Source organism: Rhineura floridana, chromosome 6, assembly GCF_030035675.1.
Source record: "Rhineura floridana isolate rRhiFlo1 chromosome 6, rRhiFlo1.hap2, whole genome shotgun sequence".
NCBI lineage: Eukaryota > Metazoa > Chordata > Lepidosauria > Squamata > Rhineuridae > Rhineura > Rhineura floridana.
The window spans coordinates 27061105-27081306 of NC_084485.1; the positions used below are offsets into that span (position 1 = coordinate 27061105).

General features: G+C 43.2%; 1 long non-coding RNA gene across 1 annotated transcript; it reads right to left on the minus strand.

The window, feature by feature from the left end:
* Positions 1 to 2268: 2268 nt before the first annotated feature.
* Positions 2269 to 6337, minus strand: LOC133386587 (uncharacterized). Its single transcript, XR_009763200.1, has 3 exons — positions 6221 to 6337; positions 5223 to 5318; positions 2269 to 2735 (listed from the first exon to the last, which is right to left on the minus strand). It is a non-coding gene; the product is annotated as an uncharacterized LOC133386587 (long non-coding RNA).
* Positions 6338 to 20202: the final 13865 nt, after the last annotated feature.

Below are 20202 nucleotides of genomic sequence, written 5' to 3' on the forward strand. Positions count from 1 at the left end.
TCCAACACAGAAGTGGTTGCTCGCACCCGTCCAAGCACCTTGTCAACGTCCTCAAGCTGCACCAATTGAAACTCATCCAAAAAATCACGACCAGGCTGTGCTCCGGATACCTCATTTGATTCAACTACTAAAACATTGGAGTCCAAGTCCTGACGGATGCAAGAGACTTTATCCTGGAAGTGCCTAGCAAATTCGTTACAGCGTGCTTCAGATGATTCTATCATGTCCCTAGGGCTAGAATGTAATAGCCCTCTGACAATTTGAAAAAGCTCCGCCGGACGGCAGATAGAAGATTTAATAGTGGCAACAAAATATTGTTTTTTTGCTGCCTGCACTGCTCCAAAATACAACTTGGTATAGGCACTTACCAGAGCATAGTTGCATCCATCAGGAGTCCGCCTCCATCTGCACTCAAGCAGTCTCCTATACTGTTTCATCGCTCTCAGCTCTGGAGTATACCATGGAGCTGTATGAGCTCTACATAGGAGAGGGCGTGCAGGAGCGATCACGTCAGCTGCCCGGGTCATTTCAGTATTCCACAGTTCGACCAGGGTTTCGACAGGAGCGCCAGCCCTATCAGCCGGAAAACTCCCCAGAGCCTTTTGAAAACCGTCCGGATTCATTAGTCTCCGGGGGCGGACCATCTTAATAGGTTCCCCACCCTTGCAGAGGAGAAAAGCCGCTGTAAGTCTAAACTTCAACAAGCGGTGATCTGTTCATGACAAAGGGATTGATGTAAGATTCCCTACATGCAGATCACCATCTCCATGTCCAGTCGCAAAAATCAGGTCTAGAGTATGTCCTGCCACATGTGTTGGGCCAGTAGCGTATTGGGACAGCCCCATGGTTGTCATGGAGACCATGAAGTCCTGAGCCGCCCCAGATAAGACGGCCTCGGCATGAATGTTGACATCTCCCAGCATCAACAGTCTAGGGGATCTCAGCAGAACATCCGAGACCACCTCCGCCAGCTCAGTTAGGGAGTCTGTTGGGCAGCGGGGTGGGCAGTACACCAACAGAATCCCCAATCTGTCCCCCTGACCCAACATAAGGTGCAAACACTCCAGACCAGTGGTTACATGGACATGGTGCTTGGAGAGAGAGATGGAACTCCTATAGACCACAGCAACCCCCGCTCCCCGGCCCTCAGATCTACCCTGATGCTGAACCATGTACCCCGGTGGGCACAGCTGGGAGAGACTAACTCCTCCCTGCTCACCCACCCAGGTCTCAGTTCTACATGCCAAATCGGCTGCCTCATCCACAATTAAATCGTGGATGAGGGAGGTCTTATTATGTACCGATCTGGCATTTAAAAGCAACATCCGGAGATCAGAGAGCTGGCTTATAGAGCAACCAACAAACCTGTGGATGTGTGGAGGACCGGAACACAGCACAGCCGTTAACTGCCTGGGCCAAGTTCCCCTCACCTGGCAAGTCCTCCGCACAACGTCATATCTCCCTCTACCCGTCACTATCCTAATTGGGGGCCCCTCAAATCCTCCCAGTCGGCTTTGGCTCCTCTCTCCCAGGCACATGATGCAAATCCCCACCGCACACACTCACAGCATACACACCCCGACACCCCACACAAAGCAAGAGCCACTACAGAGCTCTCTAGCAAAACTTCATCGCTGGGAAGGTATGACGAAGCGACTTCTTCACAACGGGCAGCGTCACCATCAGCTACTTCTTACTCTGTTGAAAATAGCCTAACCGTTGTCCTCGTCCACCAGATAAGGCGAAGAAAGACACAAACGGTAGGCGGCAAACGCTGCAAGTCCAACTATCGCTCCTGCCCACAGATCTCGAACGGAAGAACAACTCAACAGACACCAACCAGGTTGTCTCAACGCCGAGTCCTGCAGGTCCACATAAGAGCAATGTTGGAGAGTCCAGCGCTAGAGAACAGAGAGCCCCCATTTTGTTCGTCAATTCGCCGACAGCTGCACAGGATGGAAAACAGGAAGCAGGAAGCGGGGAGTCCTTCTCCCTGTCTGGCAGCACCCAAGGGGCGGTGCCCGGAACCACACGGCGCAAGACGCCCCCCCCACTTGGCACCGCTTGATGCCGCGGAGAGGGATGACGACCACGCGGTCCAGACCGGCAGAAAATGCCTCTCACTGCCTCTCACTGCCCCCAAAGCTCCCAGAGCCGCGTCCTCCACCAGCAGCGAAAGCGGGGCAAATGGACCAGTGAGCGGAAGGCCTCCGGATGGAAAAGCTGCACCGCAGCCCAGGCAACAAGGCCCACACTCCTCCTGACCCAGTCCGACCCCAATCGACATAGGAGGAACCCCCGAACCGCCCCACCTGTGACTGCAAATCACCACAAACGCCGAGGTATGTTTCTCCATCAAACATTTATCCGGTGTTTTGCCGGTCAGCGGAGTCAGTCAGCGGAGCTCCTGGCTTAGCGTATTACTCGTTCGCCATCTTGTTTATATCCCACCATTCTTCCATGATGGAATCCAAGGCATCATACACGTGGTTCCCAAGTGGTCACCCATTCTAGGGACTGACCAGATCCAGATCTGCTTAGCTTCAGCAAGGTGGCTTCAGATCATACCCTGGGACCACATTGTTCAGCTCCAACTATCATCCCTGACCTTTTACCGTGCTGACCGGGGCTGATGGGAATTGTAGTCCAACAACATTTGGAGGGCCATAGTTTCCCAAACAAGCCTGCCAGGACTTCTGCTTCACTCCAGAGGCTCCTTCAGATCCTGCTGTCATCTGAAATAAGGCAGATGGATACTCAAGAAAGAGCCTTTTCAAGTGTAGTGTCGAGGAATCAGAAAGATGCCTCAGGAGAGTTATGTGGTTGGCCTCTTCACTTCCTCCATTCAGGTGGGCAGCGAAGATTATTTTATTTCAGTGAGTCTTTTTAGAATCACAGTTTTATTTTGTGCTGTTTTAAACTGTTATTTGATGCAGTTGGTTAGTGTTCTTGTGTTTTTAACTGTTACATTTTTAAGTTGTATTTTTATTCTTCCATGGGTATTTTATTAATGTTTTGTATACACTGACTTTTGTACTTTTTTGTCACAGGTGGGGTATAAATGAATAATTTAAAAAAGAAAGGGGGGAATTCATGGTTGAGGGACAGGGGGTTTCCCAAAAACTGATGGATACAGCTCCTCAAATTTGGGGAAGCTGAGTTTTTAAAATAGATTTTTTACCTCAGCAGTTCACATAGGAGGCTAGTAGCACATATGAATCCCTAAAATTATTTTTCACTTTTCCAAAAAAAATTGACTGAACCTTCCCCCTGAAAAAAATTCCAAACATGTGACTGAATTTAACAGAGCAATCTCAAACTATGCCATCCAAGAAACCATAGGATTGGGCAGAAGCCCTGCTATGCTGGTGAACAAGCAGATTATACTGAATCAGACCATTGGTCTATCTAGCTCAGTTTTGTCTACACTGACTGGCAGCAGCTCTCCAGGGGAGGAATGGGGGAGAAATTTGATTCAGTTCACATTCAAAGGTGAATCTACCTAATTTGCACTTTCTGAAACAATCTGAGAACCAAAATCTACCATCCTTCAAAATGTGCACTTTTCCAAATTTTGCCAAGCAGTTCTCCAGTCAAGTAAAGTCTACAGCAATCCATATATTGACATAAAGTGTGCATAAAAACACATATATTGCTGAAAATGACTTACAAAAATGCATTATATTATGGGGATATGCTTTATAAAAATGTATATTAGGACAAAATTGGCATTAAAAATCTGATGAATTTTCACAAGGACTTTTTTTGGGGGGGGAATTGCAACTGATATGGAAATGTGGAGAACTGAAGACGGGGAAAACTGAGAGTGAAATTGACATATTTGTCCATCCGTACTCCAGGGTTTCAGAGCAGGTTCTCTCACCCAGCCCTACCTGGAGATGCCAGGGATTGAACCTAGGAGTTTGTGCATGCAAAGCAGATGCTCTGCCACTGAGCTATGGCTCTTCTTTACTACCCATAGCTCAGTCATGGAACATAAGATACACAGCATGAAAGATATGCCAACCAAACAGAATGGGCATTATCTGTCTGTCATTGGTAAGTTCCTGCTTTGATGCAGTTTCCAGGGATGCTAGAGTCAGTCAGGGCTACAATTGGCTGAAGTCTCTCATCCGAGCTCAGCTGAAGATACGCTGCCCTAAGACCTCCAATCCAAGCTCAGCTGGCTGAGCCAAAGCTGAGATAAGGCCAGAAAAAGGGGGATTCCAAGGGAGTGGCAGAGATGGGGAAGGGTAAGACATTGGATTGTATTTAATGTAGCATTAAGCAGATCGTTCCATCGGTGGAAGGATTTCTCCTTGTGCAACAGAATGTTGTGCCCCTCTCCTCTCCCAGCGCACCACCTAAATATGTTCTGCGGGTTTCCCCAACCCTCTGGAGCAGATCTGCAGACATTGTGGGATATGAAAGAGAGAGAGAAATCCCAATGCACTAGTGCTAATCCTTAGTGCAACTATTTAGTCGAACACCATCCTGACACTATTCCAAACTCCATTCAGCTTGGTCACATGACTGAACAACCCAGTGGACCTTATGGTGGCAAAAAGGGTGGTGTAAGTTAAACTATTTTAAAGGCTTGTTTTCCCTCTCCCAGGGCTCGAGCTGGCTCCATTGGTAGTAGCCCAGCCCCTGAACGGAGTTAAAAACGGGTAAATTACACCAGCATAATTTACCCTGATGTGAATTATGCTGGCTTCCTATGGCTTGGATTGCTCTGTAAGAGTGTAACTGGCCCAGAATTACCCAATGAATTTAATGGCAAATGGGGATTTGAATCCAGGCCTCCCTGGGCCATGTCTAATACTCTGACCTGTGTGTGGGGAGCCTGCAGCCCTCCAGATGTTGCTGAACTACAACTCCCATCTTCCCTGACCATAGTCCATGCCTGCTAGGAAGATGTAGTTCAGCAGCAACCACAAGGCCAAAGGTTCCCCACTCCTGCTGTAACCATTACATCACCCTAGTTCTCAGATTAAAATGAAATGGCTGTAATTGCATATGGATTTTTTTAAATGTTATATTAATTACTTACTAAATAATTACGTATTAACAATTCTATTAAGAGCTAGTGTATTATCCTGGCTAAGAGACTGAACTGTCTACCACCTCCCTTGGCCAGTAACTCATGGAATGAGTTTTAGGCAAGTACTATCACTGAGCCTCATAATTCCACATATATGGGGACAATAATTTTGGCTTACCTTACAAAGTTGTTGTAAGGATTGCTGAGACAATGTATGTGAACCACTTGAACATTCCAATCTGGTATTTCTGTAGTCACAAAGCTCTTAAAATTTCTGTAAGGCAATAAAATTAACACATATTTAATGAGTTCTTGTTGCAGCCTAATGAAGTCAATGATAGATTTCATATTGGTTTCAAACGGAGGAGGGTTACATTTAAAAAAGATGACAAGAGTACCTACTTATTTCATTGACTCTTTCTTGCTTTTTGAAATAAACAATGAGGGCGGATCCTGGAATCCCAGTATCTTGTGCAACTCAACTATCGTTGATTATTATTTGCTTTCACATTCTGAGCAGAAAGCCTACTAGCAGGCTTGTCTATCTCAGTCATGCTAAAGCCGAAGACTTTCATACATATGTATGCATAGCTTAAGTTTTTATGAGCATAATTTGGGCTTTTCAAAATAGTGACACAATAACAAAGCAAAATTGAGACATGCATGTAATTTGAATGCTGATTTGGTTTCATCTTTTCTTTGTGCTGGCACTCTTGATGCTATTTTTCCTGCCTCCCTTCCATTTTTCTCCTGCTCTTTCACGATAAATGGATTGGATTGTAAATGATCCACCATGTGGCATCAGCTACATCTACCACATACGTGGTGGCCTAGGAAATGGGGTGGAGGTCTCTCTCTCTCTCTTTCTATATATACCTCTGGTCTTCTGTATCTTTAAAAGTTGTGCAGGGGGAAGGGAGAATTCCACCTTGTGGTTTTTCCCATTACAGAGTTGCAAGAACACCTGCACTTGGCTGACTTTCTCTTCTCCTAAAGATACAGGATCAATCTCAGGCCCTGAACCTGGCAACCCTAATATATACCCTTAAGGAAATCTTTCTTTTGGCCACTTGTGGAGTTGATTTTATTCAGTTTCAGAAAGCTCCTATCAAAGCACTTTTAAATTGTCTGCCAGTGTTTCACTTTGGCCATGAAGAAAGATGTAATGTTCCTTACAGAAAATACCATGAGGTCTCAGTGCGAATCTGACTTCACAACTTGTCTTGCACATGTATGTGTTTGCAAGCTCAATCAACCTTCAGTCTTGTACCACCTCCAGTGCTCCAAGCAAACTGCCCACCTTTAAAAAAAAAATAATCAAGTGTTGAAATGCGTATGAAGCTATCCATTCACATTATCAGGTAGAGGGTCCTTTAAATAGTAGCTACTCTATAAACTGGGAGGACTTATCTCGGTGACATATAGTTGCTAGCCAGCGGGTGTTAGCCATAGCTTTTCTCCAACACACAGGAAACCTGCAGAGCGTCATTCAGGGTGTCATAATTCCTCTATTGGACAAGTCCTTAGAGGAGGAGGAGGAGGAGGAGTGGTGTGCCACCAGCAGTCCCAGGGGAGGAAATAAGCAGGGTGACCAAAGATGCAGCCCCGGACTCCCACCAGTGAAAAACATTCAGGACACAGCAGAGCCCCTCAATCAGACTCAAGAAATGAGCAGGAGACCCCTCTGCAAAGAAGCCAGAGAGTAGCAGAGCAACTCAGGTGTTTTGGCCGTGTAAGGCTGGAAGCTCAGCCGGAGGGCTGATTGCAATCACCTGCACCAGGGAGTAGAGTTCAAAAGGCCATGAGAGGCCTTTTGCCCTCCACTGGAAGCAACAACTGACACCAGTGTTGGATCTTTGCCAGCCTTGCCCATGACCCAGACCCTGTCGAGTATTTTGGACCTTAGACTGCCTTGCCAGACTTCACTTGCTAAAACTCAACTAGTATTATTGCTCAGAAAAAGACCCCCTCCCTCCCCTTTCCTCATTATCCCCAAACCTCCACAGATTTACAACCCAGCCACTGCCTGGCCAGTTGCCAGCTAATTGTTTTACTACACTCTAAATCACCAATGTGCAGCCAGCAAGGACTGACCGGTGTTGTTGTTGACATGCGCTAACTTGATTGGAACAGTAGTGGTGGGTGGTTTTGAGAAGCTCTCTTCAGGATGGCAAGCATCACTGCCACTTACCAAGAAGTAGAGGTGCAGGGAACACAGTATTGTGGGGCATGGTGCTGATGCAGTGGCAGGAGCATCAAATTGTCTCTGCCACCAGGCCCAAACCACATGGAGTTCCCTGCCTCTCCGTCTCTCAGTAAGCTGCAGCAATGCTGTTGGGAAGCCAGGTGCGCAACCTCACCTTGCCTTTGCATGTGTAAATTGTTTTAATTCAGGGGTGGGAAACCTGTGGCCCTCCAGTTGTTGTTGGACTCCAACTCCCATCAGCCCCAGCCAATACGGCTAATGGCCAAGGATGATGGGAGCTGTAGTCCAATAACATCTCAAGGGCCACAGGTTTCCCATCCCTGGTGTCTTGAAATAGACATGGGATTATCCAACCCTCTCTTTTTTTGTCTGAATGTTGCGTATTTTGTTGAAATTAACTAGGATTAGGGGGAATATTATTATTATTAATAATAATAATAATAATTTATTCATCACTTTAAGAACAGGTGGTTCTAAATTAATGGGTCTTTAATGCCTGCTTAAGGCCCTGTAATGATGGGGTTATCCATGCTTCACTTGGAATAGAATTCCACAAGTGAGGGGGGCACTGCCAAAAAAGCCCTGCCCCTTGTTCCATCCAGTCTAATTGATCTTACCGCAGAGCACAGGAGCAGAGCCTCAGAAGCTGTTCTCAGAGTGTAATATATAATAATAATAATAAAATTGTAATTGCCAATGAACTGTATGTATGAGCAGATTCTTGTTCAAATTTATCTTCTAATTCTTGGTCCATTTATCATGTCATATAAAGATGGATATATTTGCCAAACCGATTTCAATTTGTCATTTTTTCCCCATCCCACTGACATCAGAGGACTTCTATGATCTCATACAGGAATTCATGTCAAACCACTATGCATTATCAGAACATCTCAATAGTCATCATATATTAAGTGATGCCTTCTGGAAGACTGCCATGGGTTTTGCAGATACTTTGCTACCAGGCAAATATGGCATCTGAAATTCCAGTTCAGAACTTGTTTAAACTTAGGGACTTGAATTTAAGTTTGCATTGTTATGTTACAGGGTTGTATTCAATGTAGCACTAAGTAGTTCCATCAGCATGAGAATTTTTGCTTGTGTGACAGAACTCACCCCCCTCCTTCCCCGCACAACTCCTAAATCTGTTCTAGAGGTTCCCCCAATCCTCTGGAGTCGATTTTGGGAGGGCATGGGGCATATGTGAGGTAGGGTTGCCAGGTTCAAGGCCGGAGACTGATCCTGTATCTTTAGGAGAAAAGAAAGTCAGCCAAGTGCAGGTGTTCTTGCAACACTGTAATGAGAAAAACCACAAGGTGGAATTCTCCCTTCCCCCTGTATAACTTTTAAAGATACAAAAGACCTCTTGGCAGCTGGGCCTGGCAACCTTGTGGTTTTTCTCATTACAGTGTTGCAAGAACACCTGCATTTGGCTGACTTTCTTTTCTCCTAAAGATACAGGATCAGTCTCCGGCCTTGAACCTGGCAACCCTAATGTGAGGGGAGGAAAGAGGGAAAAGTCATGATAGGACAAGTTAGTTGAATACTGTCCTCTGTTAACAAAACTGTGTTGCCTTCATCCAGTTCAATTGGCTTTTGGATGGCTTATTAAATCAGATTATTTTGGTGAAGAGCTACAGAAGGCAACAAGATTTAAGTTTTTATGAATTATGAAATGTATTCATATTGAAACAATGATTCTTCTATACAAGGTGAAACAACTTGCTAAAATTCATCCTTAAAGCATGCTCCTAAATTTCTGAGTGGAGGCAATGGCTCAATAGTGCAGTACTTGCTTCTGTCTCCAAAGGTGCAGACTCAGTCCCCAAACATTCTAGCTAAAAGAATCTCAGGCAGAAGCAAGGTCATCTCCAGCTTTCAGGGGGGCCACTACCAAGCTGGCAGGCTTAGTAGCAGTAGAGTGGTCACAACAACATAGGAACAAAGGAAGCTGCCTTATACAGTAATACCTCAGTTAACAAAGTAGATGCATTCCTGGACATTACTTCGTTAACAGAAATGTTGGTACCACAGGTAGGAATAACATGGAAATAATAGGGATAGGTTACTATATACCTGCTCATAAATGGTGGGGGCCGCTTCAATAGGGGCTTTAAAAGGTGCCTACCCAGCACCTCCTCCTCCTCCTCCTCCTCCTCTGAATCATATTGGATCCTTCCCTCCCCAGCCCTGGGAGAAAGCAAGAGATCTCTTTAATGTAAAGCAAACACACAGGTTTGTCAATTCACCCTAGAAAAGTAAAGGCACAGGCTTATCCGTTTATAGCAAAGAAAAGACACAGCAGGGAGTTGAAAGTTTATATACAGCAAAGCAAAGACACAGGCTAGTCAGTTTCACCTTAAAGCAAAGGCACAGGCTTGAAAGTTTATCCATAGCAAAGCAAAGCTAGTCAGTTTCATCTTTAAAAAGCCTTTGTTAAAAGGAGCTTCATTCCTGGAGGAATCCTTAACAGGTATTACTGTACTGACCAATTTTTTCTACACTGACCAGCAACAGCTCTCCGGGGTTTCAGACAGGGAATCTTTCCCAGCCCTATCTGGAGATGCTGGGGACTGAAGGTGGGAAAGCAGATGCTCTGCCACTGAGCTGTGGCCCTTCCCTACAAGCCAGCAGCTATAGAGTCATGGGCAACAGCACCAATGCAATCAGCAGCACCGGGCACCATTTATATTGAACAATGCTTTGAAGTGATATGTCGGAGGCATTGTGAGAAATGGAAATGGTGGCTCAGAGCCAGATGCCCAGCACAAAGGGGACATTGCAGGCATCATTGCAGCAGTAGGCTCTGCTGGACACCTAGCAGCTCCCTGAAGGTGTGACCTGCTGACACCAAGTCTGGCCAAAAGATAAGGAAAAATTTCACCCTGTGCTGGTGTCATATAGGGGTTGAATGATAGCTTTATCCTATAATTAAAGATTTGCATCAGCATGCCTTCTGGTTATACCATAATAAAATCATGTTTTTGCTGCTGATCTGAACGCACACAGTAATATTTTCAGAGTAGTCCCAGAAGGTTTGTCTCTTACAGAGTGACTTTGGCTTCATAAGTTCCATGGCAGATGTACACTCAATCCACTGCATTTGCATGAGTTTGGATACGATGGAGGTGCACTTCCGCCCAGCTTACCTAAGCTCTGCCGGCAGGGGAATCTCCATAGCAGCATGGCTACATTAGCGGGGGGCATCATAATGAACTCCTGCACTTCAGGAAATACCATTACACATCTGGTCTCAGACACTAGCCAATAGGTGCTCTACATAGCTGATTTTTCCCTGCCTCAAGCTGACCACACTGGAAATGTTCAGAGCTTGCCCTGTGAGCGAAAAGGGGCATTCGTCTTTAGAATGCAATAACAGCATTTTCAAAGTGCCCCTATTACTCTAAAAATGTTCTGTCTGTCTTTACCCCTGCAGTAGTTGATGTGCACGGTATACTGAAAACATCTGCTCTGATACAACTAGTCACCAGGCTGAGCTCTCTTTTAATTTGGGGCGGTGGAAGTGATGGGTTGCCATTTAATTGTAACAGTAATCCCCATAGGAGCATCAGGATAGATGGCCCAGCAGAGCTGCTACACACTTTCCATCTGCACTCCATTATCCTAGAAATCATTTGGCCCATAAAAAGATCTATGGCATGGCCCAAAGCTATAGCCATCCTGCCATCCCATTCGTGCACACTATATTTGCATTAAAAGGAACAGCTAAGTAAGCATTTGTGGATCAGTCAGTTAGTGTTATTTTAACATAGAGGGGTTTCCTCCCCCCTGCCCTAAAAATGTACCGATATTTCATTTGCATTAGCTCAAGTGACATGCAATAGATCATGCCATAATCATGATTTATATCAGATGAACTGGCATAAATTCAACATTATAAATTAAGCCTATAAATGAAACTATTATTTTACAGGAATTACTGTAGTGGAAAGGCTTAAGGACCCTCAAGTCAACCTTAGTCAAACCCACTCTTTTGAGTTTCATATTTTATGCCTGCAGGAATTGCCTTGGTGAAAGCCCATAACCCACCAAAAAAGAGTCATTTGAAGTCTATTAATTATAATAATACTGCCCCCCAAAAGCCGTGAGGGCTTATTTTTGTGACATTACTCTTTGATTTGTTACTGCCTTAAATTATCTCTTTGTTGGCCTGGCAAGATTAACAATCATACTTTTGCCATTAAATATAAGGCATTTTAAAGGCTGATCCACCTTCGTTCTAATTGATATTGGTTTCATTTGGCAGATAGTGAACTGATTTATAATTTAAATATGCATCATTATATGCATTTCTTCCGTATAATGAAAATGTGGAGCTGCTCTCATCTTTCTCTGAAATGTTAACATCAAGGAAAAGTATCTTCCTTTTTCCCCTTTTTATACTTGGTGCCTAATTGAAAACTGTTCATTGAATTTCAACATGATAGGAAAGTCTTTTTATCTCTCAATTTGTCCATTAGCCATTATAATTGAAGTATCTGCTGCACAGCGGAACTGATATTGTTCTTGTTTAAATTCTGAATTTCTCTAAATCTTCTATGAGGCATCACCCCTCTTTCATTCTTTTTCAGTCTCTGTATACACACACAGACAGGCAGACACACATGCACACACACAGATAGATATCCAGACACGCGTAAGAGACATTAGCTAACAATACTGCCTAAATGGGACATTAGGCTAGCTCTCCACATGTGTAAAGCTACTGAAAGTAGGAAGTCATCTAATTTTGCTAAAGAACGTGTTGCATAATAATCTTAACAGCATGACCATAAGGTTTGCTAATTGCCACATCTGTTTAACAGCTGTCAGATGGTTGCCATATGCTACCATCAATATTACAACAGAGTACATTACAGGGAGTTTTATTGTGTTCCACTGTTATTTATTTCCTGTAGACATTACTACAGTCAGTGACATCTATTTATGTTACAGCACTAATTATTTTCTAAAAGCTGCATGGCGGTCCAGCTTCATTTCCCCTTCACCCTGTCCCGTTCCCCCCCCCTTCTTAAACCTTCGTTGAAAGTCTTTGTCTCTGCAACATTTCTGAGATCGGTATGCAATACTAATAAGGATGCTATTCTTCTGTCCATAGGTTTCTTATTTAGAAATGTGATGTAAAACAAAATTAACATTTTGTGAATGGTGAAGTCCATAGGATTTCCCTAACAGATGGATTGCAGTAGTTCTCCCACTTTGATTTGAGGCACGGAAGAGGCAACAGTAGCCACGAGTGCACTGGGGAATCCTGCAGAGCTCCCCTCCTGTCAGTGGTGTCGCTGCAGTTCACCTTGACAACACTGGGGCGGAGCAGGTTGGCGGCAAGGTCAGGGCTGTGCGGATACACTCACGAGAGCTCTGCCAGTGTAAACTTCAAAGGATGCCCATGTGTTGGTTCATGCATTGTTTCAAGAAGTGTGGATTAGGTAAGTTTGCATTAAAATGCAAACCAAATCTCCATTCCCACTTACTGCAGCAACAAGCTGGGTAAACCTGCCAGGGGCTCATTGGGTGGCCAGCTATGTAGGAGGGGGCCGAGCAGAGGACACGGTCCTATTTGACCACTCCAATTCAAAGCCATCTCTGTTTCATTCCTTTGTATCTCTGCACTTGTGAAGGTGCATATAGATATAAATTAAAATTAGAGACAGCAGCGGCAAATGAAAAGCACTATGGAAAAATTTAAAAATAAACCAATAAATATTGGGGAAAATAGTATGGAGAAAAGAGTTAACCTTTCCCCCCCTCCCCTACACTTCTGCCTAGATCCATTCCTTCCGGCCCTCAGCTTCTTTAACTCAAGGGTGGTGAATTTCAGGCCCAGGGGCCAAGTGTGGCCCTCAGGCCACTCCAACTGGCCCTTGTCTCTCCTTCTAGGCCATTCCCCTTCCCCAGGCCATGTCCCTCACAGGCTTTCCTTCCTATGGCTGGAGCATGCCCATGAGCTGTGATAATGCCTCTTGCTTCCCTGGAGGAAGCATGGTGAGAGGTGTATGTATAGAAACTAGGGATGGGAGAGGAATTCAATTCAGTTTGTGTTTAAAGGCGAACCTACCTAATTTGTACTTTCTAAAACAATACAAACATAACCATCCCTCAACATTCACACTTCTCCGAATATTGCAAGGGAGTTCTCCAGCCAAGTAATGTGCACAAAAATGGATATATTGGGGGAAAGGGTGCATAAGAATATATATAAGAGTGATGAGAGCATACAAAAATGCATTATATTGGGGGAAATTGCTTTGCCACAATGTGTGCATTAGGGGAAATTGCCTACGAAATATGCATATGAGGGAAAAAGTCACTAATGCATTTTCATGGAAATGTGACGAACTAAATTTAAGACTAGAAAAATAAGAAACTGAGTGAAACTAAAATGGAAGGTTCACCCATCCCTAATAGAAACCTGTTTTCAGAGCTTGGAAAAGTTACTTTTTTGGACTATAACTCCCATCAGCCCCAGCCAGTATGGCCACTGGATTGGGCTGATGGGAGTTGTAGTTCGAAAAAGTACCCTTTCCAGGCTCTGCCTGTTTTTTGCATGTCTGGAATGTAGCCTACTGTACCAAGGTAAGAGTCAATCATTGCTCTTCCCACTTTTACCTCTGGCTCCACCCATCATTGGCATGTGGAAAGTTCCCCACAAGAGAGTATGGTCCTTGGACTGGAAAAGGTTCCCCACTTACCTCTGTTTTAAGTTAAAAAGAGAGAACTCACTGTGGTAGAGAAATGTGTGGCGCTTGCGTATAGGTATTGTGGCACAAGGTTGCCACAACAGTTAATTTGTTTGACATTTATTTATATTTTTGGTGTTCTTTTCTTTTAAACCAGTGCACTGTTTATCTCTTCTGTAGCATCTAGCAAACTGTGTTACTTTTTAAAAAAAATGCTAAATGTAGCTGCATCGCCAGTTAAGAACACAAAGACTGACAAAGTGCAGATGTGGCAAAATATGCACATTCTGATTTAATCGGAGTTGATAGGTGTCAGTGATCTGTATTATAAATAGTGTGCATGAATCCCATATGATGTATTATTTATCTCTTATAGATGCCTTTTTGTTTCATTAGTAAAGCTAAAATCAGAAGAAGATCATTCAGATGATGAGGGATTTTTGACATTAGAAAGAATGTTGTTGTTTGCAGTTGCTCAATAATTTCTTTAGAAAATTCATTTCTTTCAAACCCTGCTTAATTTAAAACATCACTGGCAGGATTCAGAAAGCTAGTTTAGGCATGGCCAAGGACCTGAGCACAATCAGTAGAATTTTGGTTCCTCCTTCCTGCCTCCCCACTTTAAACAGCAAATCTCCATGACATGTCACAAACTGTTTTTTTTTTTAAATCCCTGAGTTTCAAAGGAGGTTCATCATGTGGCATAAACAACTGCAGTCTTCAGAAACACATCAAAGTCCTTGGACCTGTGGGATCATTGTGTGGTTCTCTAAGATCCACTTCCACATAAATCAAGTCATTTCTCTTAGGGTTAGATCCAAAATTAAGTTAGCTGAACATAACTCCCATTGATTTCAATGGAAACTGTTATGTCTAGTTGGTATTATTTCAATTAGCATTTAACCAGACAGCATAACAGAACTCTATGAGGGAATAGCTAAGCTTAAAAATGCATACATAGTTGCCTTGTTTCAATGAGGGCAATATACGTACAGACTCCTGTGCATAGACCCTCTGATGGTTCGGAAACCATGCATGACAAGACACATTGCGCATGTGGTTGAAAACAAAAAAAGTGGTCTGCTAGATCAACCTAATGATTCACTTAGTCCAGCATCCTGCTTCCTACAGTGGTCAATCAGAAACCTTTGTGAAGCCCATAGGTAGGACACAAATACAACAGCCCTGTTTATTTATTTATTTATAAATATATCTGTATATATATCTATTCCATTTAAAAAACATCAAAGCAGTTTAAACCAGTTTTTTTTTTAAGTACAGTAAAAACAATTAAAAATACAGTAAAAACAGAGGTCAACTATTGCAAAAAGACACCTTTGTAATGCCTGCATAAGCCTGGCAGAACAGAAAGGTTTTCTGCAGGCATTTAAAAGTTAGAACGGAAGGTGCCTGCTGAATCTCTGTTGGCAGCGCATTCCAGACAACTGGACTGATGACATTAAAGGCTTGATTTCACGTCAATGTTAAATGAGCCTCGCCAATTTCAGGGATGACCAAAGCCACTTCTGCAGATGGTCTCAGTGTTCGAGCTGGGATATAAGGGTTCAGACGATCCCTAAGGTACCCTGGACCTAAGTTATTCAGGGCTTTGAAAATTAATACAAGGACCTTGAATCTGGCTCGGTAATGGATGGGCAGCCAGTGCAAATGTTTTAAGAGTGCTGTTGCATTTGTTGGCCATATGCCCCCTTCAGCAGTCTGGCCGCTGCATTTTGCACCAGCTGAAGCTTCTAAACCAGAGCCAAGGGCAGCCCTTCCCACAGAGCACATTGCAGTCATCCAGCCTTGAGGTTACCAACACATGGACTACAGAGGTCAAGCTATCCCTGTCCAGGAATGGCCATAGCTGCCAAACCAGACAAAGCTGGCAAAAGGCACTCCTACCCACAGAGGATGCCTGGGCCTCTAGTAACAAAGATGAATCCATGAATACCCCTAACCTGCTCCTTCAGAGGGAGTGCAACCCCATCCAGAACAGGGAAATTGTCTATCTCCCAGACATGGGAACCACCTACCCAAAGAGCCTCTGCCTTTCCAGGGTTCAAGTACAGTTTTTTGGCCTTCATCCAGTCCACTACAGCATTCAGACACCTATCTGGCGCATCCACAGCCTCTCAGATGTTATGGAGAAATAGAGCTGCGTGCTGATACCTTGCTTCAAAACCCCTAATGACAGCTCCCAACAGCTTCTTATACATGTTAAATAGAACTGGGAAGAGAGTAGTACCCTGTGGAACCCCATAGCACAAGGGTCAGGGGTGGAGGAACACTCACCCAGTGCTACTCTCTGGACATGGCCCTGAAGTTAAGAGCAGACCACCACAATACAGTGCCTCCAATACTCATCCCACTGAGTCAGTCCAGGATGATACCATGGTCAATGGTATCAAACGCCACTGAGAGATCAAGCAGGAGTAGGGTCGTGCTCCCCCTGTCTCTCTCATGATTAAGGTCACTCATCAGGATGACCAAGGCTGATTCTGTTGTGAAACCAGGTCTGAATCCAGATTGTGACGGACCTAGATAATCAGTCTCATCCAGGAATATCAGCACCTCCACCACCACCTTTGCCAAGAAAGGGGTGATGGCGACTGGTCTATGTTGTTGTTCCTCAGTAGCCAATACTCAGGCTAGTTCCCATGTCCCAGTGCACACTTCCAGCACTTCTGACTGTGTGTGTTGGCTTTGTATCACACGGCCAGCATTGAACTGATGATTATGCAGAATCTGGGTTTATCATTTTAAAAATATAATATTGTTACATTTATGTCCCACATTTCCTCCGAAGAGCTCTAGATGGCATACAGGGGCTTCCCCATTTTGTGGGTGGTATTCAGTGCTAATCCTACTCAGAGTAGACCCATTGCCGTTAATAGACATGACTAACTTAGGTTCATTAATTTCAATGGGTCTACTCTGAGTAAGAGTACATAGTAAGAATACAACCTATGTGCTCATGCAGTAAAAACCAGGAATTACTGTTTGAGGGGAAATCTATGTAACATGATCTCTCAAGAACTACCAGTTCCACAATTCTTTGTCCATAGGTGGAAGGAAGGGACAGCTGATAGGATGGACAAAACACCATAATAAGCAGGGATATTGATCTCAGAGACAGTAGGAGCCAGCGCTGCTAATAGGATTTAGAGGCCCCAAATATGTCTGAGTAAATGTCACTCTCTTCTTCCTTCAGCTCTATGTACTTTTCATGGGGAAAAGGGGTAAGGAATAGGGAGTAGAAAAAGAGGAAGGCCAAACAAGGGACGGATGGATTCCATAAAGGAAGCCACAGACCTGAACTTACAAGATCTGAACAGGGTGGTTTACAACAGATGCTATTGGAGGTTGCTGATTCATAGGGTTGACTTGAAGGCACATAACAACAACCACCTTGATGTATTCTTATGAAAGTGCAGATTAGAAATATGTAAATAATAAAATTTAAAAATATATAAAATTTTCCAGCCCTACCTGGAGATGCTATATATTAAACCTGCTGCCTTTTTCATGCAAAGCCTGTGTTCTACCACTAATTTACAGCCCTTCCCCAGAACAGAATTAAATGTTGCCTGAACAATGCAACATCATTCCTGAAATGTCCAGGGTAATCTTTGTAAATGCAGCATTACAACACCAGAGCTGGGAACAGGTGAGGTGCAAGAGAAGAGGAGGATTGGGAAGGGAGTGGAAATCTTTACACTGAACTTGAATCAGCTGAAAACTTTATTGAACAAAATGTAAGGGTTTTTTAGTGGTGGTCAGTGGCGACTGGTGGCTCCATGTCAGTGGGGCAGTGGAATCCTCTCCAGGTTTTAGTCCAAACTTTCAATGAGCTGGCTCCTTGGGCATGAATACATCCAGCACAAATCTGGCTTTTTACCTGGCCAGCCCAGTTTATCAGCATTGCTCAATACAGAGTTAGAAGACATCTGCTGAAATCAAGCCAGACCTCACATGGCTACCCACTACAAAGTGACATCAACAAGGGAGCATTGATCCTCAAAGTGATGCAATGAGTTGCACAGTCATGGAAGTTACTACAGTCCTATCCTGTAGGAAAGGTTATCCTGCTTAAAGCAGTGGTAGAGAGAGATTATTATTTAGGATCTGATAGTCTGTGCCTAATTAGTGTTGAATCAATGTGGATAAAACTTGCACTTCCAGTCCCCACAAATTTCTGAAAACCTTTATTTCTGTCCTAAGAGGTCTAAAATACTTATATTCCATCTAAGCAGAATTATTAAAGCACTGGGTGTTTATTTTATTTTAATCATTTTTTTCACTCTTCTGTCTTCTTATACTTGTATCTTCTCTAATGAGAGAATATAAGCACGAGAATTCCATCTGGACTTGAACTTGCGACCCTTTTAATTAGTGAAATAGTGCATTGACACAGGGTTTATAACATTGGCTTGCATTAGGATATGGGGTTTCATTATGATTTAATGTGGACTTTGTAAGGCTCACAGCAACAGTGAATTAAAGAAGTATAGAAGTTAAGAAAAATAGGCATTTGATTGGAAACAGGCAGATTAATCTGGCTACTTGGATTAAGAAATAGTAAATTAGTGTGAACCATTTGCCTTCTTCAATTATAAGAAACATATTTTTTATTATTTTATAGATTTATATTCCACTTTTTGGGAGCATACCCTCACAAAGCACCATATTTGAAATACACATTTAAAAGATAAGATTTCTAACTTTTCAGAAACCACTATAGGCAGAAATGCAAGATGTTGCATTTTGTCTATATCTGTTGTTAAATACTGGCCCTGTTTGATTTGCAAAGGGTTTCTTTTTCTTTTGAACAGGAATTAATTTAATGGTTGATACACTCACATTGTTTGTTCTGGAGTCTAAGAATGATTACAAGCAACCCAAATCCTGAGAAATTCAGTGGAAAATCCACTAGGGAGAAGAAATTCATTTTGTTTTGAGCCATAATTTTAAGCCTAAAGAGGAAGTTGTTAGTTGTTAAACCACTCTAGGAATTGTAGCTCCGTGAGGGGAATAGGGTTTCCTAACAACTCTCAACACCCTTAACAAACTACACTTTCCAGGATTCTTTGAGGGAAAACATTACTGTTTAAAGTGGCATAATACTGCTTAAATGTATAGTGCAGACAGGACCTTGGCTGCAAAATGGTTCAGATGTTTTGTTCTAGTGGGCCACTCCCTGGACAGATTAGCACCTTACTGAGTTGTAGAAGCTACATCCTCTAGTGGGAGTAAGAATTATAAAGCTAGGAGAATCAAACATTGGTTAAATGCAGTCAGAGAGTGATAGAAGTGATGCCTGTGTTTCTTAAATGTTCCATGCCTGATTGATCTATGTCATATGTAGCCATATTAACCATGTCAAATAATCCTGTCGGTCAAATACTCTTAGGAATATCACAAAGCATTTTCTTGTGTAGCAGAGGCCATACAGCCATCAGGCAGGCAGAATAAAGTGCTATCCCTATTGCCCTGTGTGTGAGCCAGATGCTATTCCTTAGTGTCCTACACATAAGCTTCTCACTATTAGGCACAGACAAGAATTTCGATTCAATTCGCATTTCAAGCCAAATCTATCAAATCTGCACTTTCTGAAACAATATGAGAACCAAAACACAGCCTTCCTTCAAAATTCACACTTATTTGAATGCTGCGATGCAGTTTGCCAAGCAAATGATGTTTACAAAATGCATAGATTAGGGGAAAGTATGCATAAAAATGAGCATATGAGTAAAAATAGCATGCATATGATGAGAAACAGCTTGCAAAAATGTGTACATTAGTCAAAATCGCCCACAAACGTGTGATTTATTAGGGGGAAATTGCAAGAGAAAAGGCTGGAGATTTTTTAAGAGGATTTTTTTAAAAAGTATTGCAAACTGCTGCAGAAATGCAGAGAACTGAATTTAAGATTGGAAGAATGAGAACCTAAGAGAACTGAAATTGACAGATATTTCCATCCCTATTGGAAGAGTCCCATTGTTGCAGTAGCACTGGAAGAATAAATGCTATGATACTGGACACATACGATTGATTTGCCATCCATGAGAATCCTGCTAGTTATCTAGGCAAAGAGCAGTGTGCAGGATTATCATGGGAGACCAAGTCCAAATGTATCCACCGTTATGGCATTCATTCTTTCACTGCTTCTTCTAACAATGGGATTCTTTTCTCTACTTCAAGGATCGTCATATGTGACAGCTGCAAAACTCTCCAGCTGGAAGTGTTCT